This window comes from Neomonachus schauinslandi, chromosome 8 (genome assembly GCF_002201575.2).
Source record: "Neomonachus schauinslandi chromosome 8, ASM220157v2, whole genome shotgun sequence".
Taxonomy (NCBI): Eukaryota; Metazoa; Chordata; class Mammalia; order Carnivora; family Phocidae; genus Neomonachus; species Neomonachus schauinslandi.
This window is the reverse complement of record NC_058410.1, coordinates 27724089-27732450: the sequence shown is the minus strand read 5'-3', so window position 1 is coordinate 27732450 and position 8362 is coordinate 27724089.

Below are 8362 nucleotides of genomic sequence, written 5' to 3'. Positions count from 1 at the left end.
TTCCAGGCTCCTCCTGGTTCACTACGCCTTGGCTGCCTTCTTTCTGACCTTCCCTTCAAGTGCAAGTGCATGTACATCTCAGAGACTTAACCCTTGCCTCAGCCAAGAACTCCTTTCTGGACTGTGCCTTTGGTGTTATAACTAAAAGCTCATTGCCAAACCCAAGATCACCTATTCTACTATATGTTTTCTCCTGGAAATTTTATAGTTTTGCATTTTAAATTTAGGTCTATGATGCATTTTAAGTTAATTTTTATGAAGGTCTTTGTCTAGAATCTTTTTTTTGCATATAAATATCCAATTGTTCCAACACCATTTGTTGAATATATTATCCTTTCTCCATCCTTTCTCCATTAATGGCCTTCATGTCTTGATCAAAGATCAGTTAATATATTTGAATGGGTCTATTTCTGGGCACTAATTCATATCATTTTTAAGATTCATACATTCCATCAGCAAATATTTATTAACTACTATACACACACACATAAACACAGACACACACAGACACACACATACTGGTTTAGGTGCTGGGAGCATATCAGTTAAAAAAAAAAAATCCCTGCCTTCAAAAAAAGAAATCCCTGCCTTCGTGGAGTTTATATTCTAGAAGTCAAGTAATATATAACATATGAGAATGTTTTTAGAGTTCTTCACATTTCTTTCCCAACTAAGTATAGCATGCACTTAAATTCCTGTGTCTTGGTATCATATGATCTCATTGATCTGAGGAATTTGAGAAACAAGACAGAGAACCATAGGGGAAGGGAGGAAGAAATGAAATAAGATGAAACCAGAGAGGGAGACAAACCATAAGAGACTCTTAATCTCAGGAGACAAACTGAGGGTTGCTGGAGGGGAGGGCGGTGGGAGGGATGGGGCAGCTGGGTGATGGACACTGGGGAGGGTATGTGCTATGGTGAGCGCTGTGAATTGTGTAAGACTGTTGAATCACAGACCTGTACTTCTGAAACAAATAATATATTATATGTTAAAAAAAAGAAGAAGATAGTAGGAGGGGAAAAATGAAGGGGGGAGGGAAATCGGAGGGGCAGGTAAACCATGAAAGACTATGGACTCTGAGAAACAAACTGAGGGTTCTAGAGGGAAGGGGGGTGGGGGGATGGGTTAGCCTGGTGATGGGTATTAAAGAGGGCATGTACTGAATGGAGCACTGGGTGTTATTCGCAAACAATGAATCATGGAACTCTACATGAAAAACTAATGATGTAATGTATGGTGACTAACATAACGTAATAAAATACAATTTAAAAAAAATTCCTGTGTCTTTGCTCATGTTTTTCAAAGCATTTGTTCATCACGAGTTTGAGCTGAGTGCTGCTCACTTGGCAAAGTGCTGGGAATTTGAAGATGTTCCCTTCCCTGCCACCTTTTATTCTGTGTTCACTTTTTCTATTTGTTGGAAAAGCACAATACTGTGCGAAGGTTAGAGGCACCACCCCCTGCACAGTCGAAAATCCAAGTATAACTTTTGACCTCCCCAAACACTTAACTGCGAATAGCCTACTCTTTTTTTTTTTTAAGATTTTATTTATTTATTTGAGAGAAAGAGAGACAGAGAGCATGAGAGGGAAGAGGGTCAGAGGGAGAAGCAGACTCCCCGCTGAGCAGGGAGCCCGATGCGGGACTCGATCCCGGGACTCCAGGATCATGACCTGAGCCGAAGGCAGTCGCTCAACCAACTGAGCCACCCAGGCGCCCGCGAATAGCCTACTCTTGACCAGAGGCCTTGCCAATAACATAAACAGTCGATGAACACATATTTTGTCCATTATATGTATTGTATGCTGTATTCTTAGAAGAAAGTAAGCTAGAGGAAAGAAAATGTTATTAATATCATAAGGAAAATACTTTTACACGACTGTACTATGTTTTTTGAAAAAATGTGCATATAAGTGGACCCATACAGTTCAAGCCTGTGTTGTTCAAGGATCGACTATAATATAATTTTTGGATTGAGGCATATATGGGATCTTGAGTGCAGTAAGAAATGAGACACAGGCTATGTTATACTTCACAGCTCATGCTGATACTCCAGCACATAAACTCCATTCCAATGTTAATGGCCTTGGGGTTTTCTGGGTAACTTGGAGGAGAACAGATAATATTTATTCAGATTGAAGGATGATATTTTTTTAAGATTTTATTTTTTTTTAAGATTTTATTTATTTATTTGAGGGAGAGCGTGAGAGAGAGAGCATGAACGGGGGGAGGGGCAGAGAGAGAGGGAGAAGCAGACTCCCTGCTGAGCAGGGGCTCAGACCAGGACTCTATCACGGGATCCTAGGATCATGACCTGAGCCAAAGGCAGATGCTTAACCGACTGAGTCACCCAGGCGCCCTAGACAATGTCTCCAAAATGTGAATTGCTCTTTCTCTATCACTTATTTGTATTTCACACATATATATTTGTCCTAGTAATATCCGGTCCTGGTCCAAGAGTCAGAAAGAGACTTACAGAAACAAGTTGTCTTCTGAGGCTTGTGTGCAATATTCTTTCTTTTGACAACCAAAAACTTAAGAAAAAAAAATAATAAAAGAGACTTGCTAAGCAGGATAGCAGTGAAAGTGGAAAATAAAAAAAACGATGACATTTCTAGGCTCAATCTAATTTGGGGGAAGGGTGAGGGCTCAGAACCGTATGTCTAGCTGAGAATTTCTAACCTCCTTTTATCACATTGAAGCAAAGGCTTGGCTCCCCTTAGCTACACAGAAAGGGTAGATGTATGGCGGTTTTTGAAAAACAGAATGAGGTACTAGCTAGTGAACTACCTGGAAGAAAAAGGAGGAAAAAGGGGGGCAAATAAAGACGATTCCAAATATTGTTTTTTTGTAGAAGACATTTGGAGGTGGAAGAGACCTTAGAGACCATCTATTCCAATCCCTCAGCCCCATGGAGGAATCCCTTCTGCAGAAGCCTCAGCAGAAACCAGCTTGTGTGGGGCGCCTGGGTGGCTCAGTTGGTTAAGCGACTGCCTTCGGCTCAGGTCATGATCCTGGAGGCCCGGGATCGAGTCCCATATCAGGCTCCTTGCTCAGCAGGGGGTCTGCTTCTCCCTCTGACCCTCCCCCCTCTCATGTGCTCTCTCTCATTCTCTCTCTCAAATAAATAAAATCTTTAAAAAAAAAAAAAAAAAGAAACCAGCTTGTGTTTGAACACTTCTTGATATAGGGAAATAAGTGCTTCATATGGTCAAGAATTAAGAGCTGCCCATTAATTATTGAAAGCACTGAGCCGAGCTCTGCCTTCTAGCAAATCCCAGATAGGTGTTTTAATTCCATTCTCTGAAGCAACAAATACCTGTCTAATGTCCTCATTCATAGGAAGTCCTCTGCATATGGTAGCTCTCTGGGCTTCACTACCCACACTTCCCCTTATGTCCTGCCTACCAGGCCCTCTTTGAGGTGTTTTCTGTTGGTTAAAGCCTTTGTTAAAACACGATGCTCAGAATGAACAAACGTTCCAGATTTTTGAGGGTTCAAATGAGGTAGGTTGCTAGGAAGAAAGATCAACAAATGTCTTTATTGTACTTCTGTTTGTAATTTTTTGGGGAGTAGAGTTAAATGTTTAAAGTTCATCATTATGCCTGAATTAAAGGTGTTTCCACTTGAAAGTGTTGTTTAAATCTGTAATTTCCTAAATCTTTCATTTTCGAAACTGGTTGGCAGCAAGCTGGCAGGAAATATGGGACTTAGGAAAAGCAAACACATTCTATTTGCTAATGATCACTAAGCATTTGTAACCAAGGTAAGCTTATTACAGAAAGAACAGTTAGCTCAAGGGTAAAGGCAGAGCATTTAGAAATCCTAAACTTCTTCCTTGCATGCTAAAGTCAGTTAGCAGAGATCAATTATTAGCTGCTACATAAGGAAAGGATTTGTTTACACTATGTAATTTTTGTCATTGGGACTGCCTGCCTGCGAGCTTATTACTTATTAATTCATGATTCCCCCACGAGTAGGAGAAGGTGCTAGCATTTCTAAAGTTTTGTGAATCCCATGTCTTCCTCACTTCCTCCCAGGTCTCCTCACTTCCTGCCAGGTCTCCTCACTTCTTGCCAGGTCTCAAGTATTCATCTTTGAATAATGGCGGTTCTCAGCAAAGCCAAGGTTTGCAGCACATGCCCCTCACCGTGCAAACCCAATTAAACAATTTGTCAATGGTTCTTTCCAGTTTTGGATTTTGGACATAATCAAATTGGAAACTAAGAAGCTTTGTAAACAGAAAATGACTGTAAGTGTACCTGTTTCTGACTTCCAAGGGATAATGTCTAACAGCTCTCTGATTCCAAATGCCTTGACCAATGGTATGAAGCTGATACTGATTATGGAACCCATGGGAATGACATAAAATTCGGGGGCTCTGGGGCTCAGTTATTGTTTTTTTTTTAACTAAATAAACATATTTAGGGCTTGTATAATATACATACTCATTTTAAAGAAGAATAATCAAAAGGGAATACCCAGTTTCTCCCATGTTTAAAGAGCACGTTGAACCAAAGCCCCTGGGAGCCCCATGTGCTCCCATATCCTCTAGTCCTCGGGGAACCACGATCCTGAACCTTCATGTTAATCATTTCCTTGCCTTTCTTTTTCTTTTTTTCTTTTTCTTTTCCTTTTCCTTTTCTTTCCCTCCCTTCCCCTCCCCTCCCTTCCTTTCCCTTTCTTCTTCTTTTTTTTTTTTTTAAAGTAAGCTCTTTGCTCAACCTGGGGCAACCCTGAGATCAAGAGTCCCATGCTCTACCAACTGAGTCAGCCAGGTTCCCCTTCCTTGCTTTTCAAATTGTTATAGTTTTTACCACATATTTTGAATAGTGTTTAATTTTGTAAGGGATTATCCTCTATATTCCTCAAGGAACCACTCTTTTTGCTCAACATGTTTATGAGATTCATTCATGTTTTACATATAGGTGTACTTTATTCATTTTCACAGCCTTCTCCTGCTGATAGATATTAGTGCTTTTCAAGGTTTCTTTTTTTCAATGAATAATGTTTCTGTGAAAATTCTTATATATGCCTCCTGGTGCTTTTTCCATTGCTGACATTTATCAGATCTCATTTTCTGCCAGGTACTCCTCTAATCACTTTAAATGTATTGATTCATTTAAACCTCCCACAGCCCTATGAGGTAGGTATAATTATTATCCCCCTTTCACAGATGAGGGAATTTGGTTCAAAGAGGTTAAGTAAACTGCTTAGGAGACAAGCCTAAGAAGAGACAGAGCTGGACTTTGAACCAAGCTTCTTAGCTTCAGTTTGTACTTTTAGTCAGTACACCATACTGATTCCTCTGCTAATCAATCACTCGGTCAATTTGAAAAGTTCTAGGGCCTTTTTCTAATTTGTCCATATATACCTTTGTTAGTCAAATTGTTAGTAAGTTAGTCAATTGTTAGTTAATTTTGTTAATAAATTCTTTTAGAAGCACAAAGCCAATAAATCTAATAAAGATCCAATATCCCATGCCTCCTTTTTGGGGAGTAGGATTAAAATTCCCATGATTTCTCCCCCCTCCCTTACATCACATATTCTGAAATATCTGCATTTTGAATCAATTTCAGAATGGGGAGGAATGCAATTCAAGAGAAGAGAGACTATTATGTAAACTATCTTAACTATATGAACCTTTTAAGAACAGTGGCTAATTCGTATGTCCCATGGATGTCAGTTCCAGGGACAGACAAATGGTGGATAGTATTTATCCCCATCAGTGTTCATTGTCTCAGTGGCTTGTATATGAAAACATAAACATGAGTCATATGTCCATTTTTCTGAGTTGGTGAGAAACCTCCAAGTACCACCTAATCCAGAGAATGAGAGATTGAGAAATCAAAAGAAATCTGTTGAGGAGGTAAGGGAGAAAATACCTCATCTGCTTACAAATTTAGCAAAGCGCCAGAGACAAGTTTTAGGTAAAAACATGGACAGGCAGCCATTCCTGAGGACAGAAGGAGCTTCCCTCTATCTGCATAACACATCAGCTTTCACCTCTTTCTGAAGAGAGCCTTGGATGTAGCAATAGGAACATTAACCTGGCATCTTTACTGGCATTCAGAAATGAACACCAACTGGAAAATCTGTTAAAGACTCAAACTAACAAAGTAAGAAAGAAATCTTGCAGCTACTGCAGGTAAAGGAGCCTGGAGGAATATCAGTGATAAACATGAATGTTTATCCAGGATTTATAGTGAAAGCCAAGGTTGCCTTCCAGCACCTGTCACTGAAGATCCCAAAGACTGCAGGAAGGGAGTAGTAGGCACTAAACACAGGGGAGGCCAATACCTCAAAGGACAGATAAATGACCACCTAACAATCAGCCGGCCGCTCCGCAGAGGTAGTGATTTCAGAAAATAACATTTTGGAGAGGTTCAGCTATCTGTAAAGGACTCACAGCTCTTTGCTCTTAATAACTCCAACTTTTGGTGGCTGTTCGACTAAAAACATTTTAAATCATTAGATTTAGAAAAAGTAATTTATAATCTGCCATTTCAATAGTTCTAGTGTAAGACTGAGACTTCATAAAGTTAATCTAAGTATAGTTAAAATAAGATAGTTTGTTGTATTTTTTGAGTGAAAAGAGCAAGTGATAAAAGAGTTCGGTATGATTCCTCTTTTTGGGAAAAATATACACATATATACATTGAAAGTGTCTGGAAAATTCTACACCAAGGTAATCAAGCTAGGCACTACTGATACTTTGGAGAGGAGAACTCCTTCTTGTGAGGGCTGCCCTGTGCTGGTATGTCTAATAGTATTCCCGGCCCCTCCCTCCAGGCCCCACATGAGCAGCACCTTTCCTCTAAGTCATGACCATCAAAAATGTCTCCAGCCGTTGCCAAATGTCCACTGGGGCTAAAAATCACTCCCAGATGAGAAGCGTATCTCTACCTAATAGGTTTACAGTGGTTCAAACTGGGAGGGGGTTTGACAGGTAATTTTTATCCCCCTTCCCTTCACTTCTAGTTACTCTACAATGAGTATGTCTACGTTTATCTCCTGTAGTGAAAAATAAGAACCATTAAAATACCTACAACCATAGCACTCTTTGGTAAACAAACAATAGGCACGTGCTTTTGCACAGTCTTTGCAAAAAAAAAAAACAAAACAAAACTGTAGATAGAAGATTTATAGAAGATACCATGAAGGGAACCACAAAGAAAATAGAGAAAACCAGTTCTTCCAAAATAGGTTAGCAAAAATTCCCCTCAAGATGTGAGGGTGGTAATGTGTGGGCCAGAAAGCATGTGATTTATGATCCAGGTGCACTGATCTGTGCTGATGCAGCCCACTATTTAATGTTCTCATTACATTTACCATGCTGGGTAGATTTGTGCTCTGGGCTGTACTGGGAGTTAGCTGAGCCTGGGGGCACCAGATCTTCCCCATGTTGCAGGCTGAGGGGTCCGTGTCCCTTTCCACATCCCTCCTTCCCATGTACATGGGCTTCACTCACTCTGTAGTGGGTGTATTTTCATTCCCCCAATGTAGAATTCATAGGTTCCGGAAATAGGGCCATGAATTGATGTTTTCATGAGGAGAACCTACGTAATGTGGAAGATGTAGAAGCAACAAAATTTTTGAAATGCTCGATACTCCTGACATGCTTAGAATGATGTAAAAGCGACTCAGAATTAGATTCCCTTTTACAAAACCACAGACGATTTCAATCTGAAGGCATAAAGTAGGAAGCAAAGTACGATGGCACTTTCGGGTAAGAAAAACCAGGTGAGGCACACTCGGGCTTTGAGTTGAAATAGTCGTGTCCAAATGGCTTGTCTTTCTGGAACTAAGCACATGCGCTGGCAGTTAATAACAGTAAACCCATGGCGCTCACTATGGGCCAGGCACTGTTCTAAGTGCCTTCTGTATTCCAACTCTGTTCATGTCAAAACAGCCCTGAGTGAGTTGTCATCTCTATTTCATAGATGAGGACACTAAGACACAGCAGGTGCTCAAGTAAATATTTTGTGACTGAAACAAATAAACCAAACTATCACCAGTCACTTTGTTTTCTCTCTGCTCTTAATAACGACTCGCTCTTTCCCACTCTTCAATGTCTTTTAGAGTTAGTATTATAAATTTGTTCTTCAAAACCAGCAGAATCGTGTCTACCAAGATTGAGAGGAACAGAACACTCTGGTTAATGTAATTATAGTCTAAATTAAATCATTAGATCAGAAATGGTTTGGACTTGTGGACAATCTCTGCAGACCATGACTCCAGAATCCATCTGTCCTACCAGGATTCTCTGCTTGTGCCAAAATATAAATGAGGAAATATGGATGTTATCTTTTTCCTGCAAGAGCATGGATGGATCATGAGTTCATGACTAAAACAAATA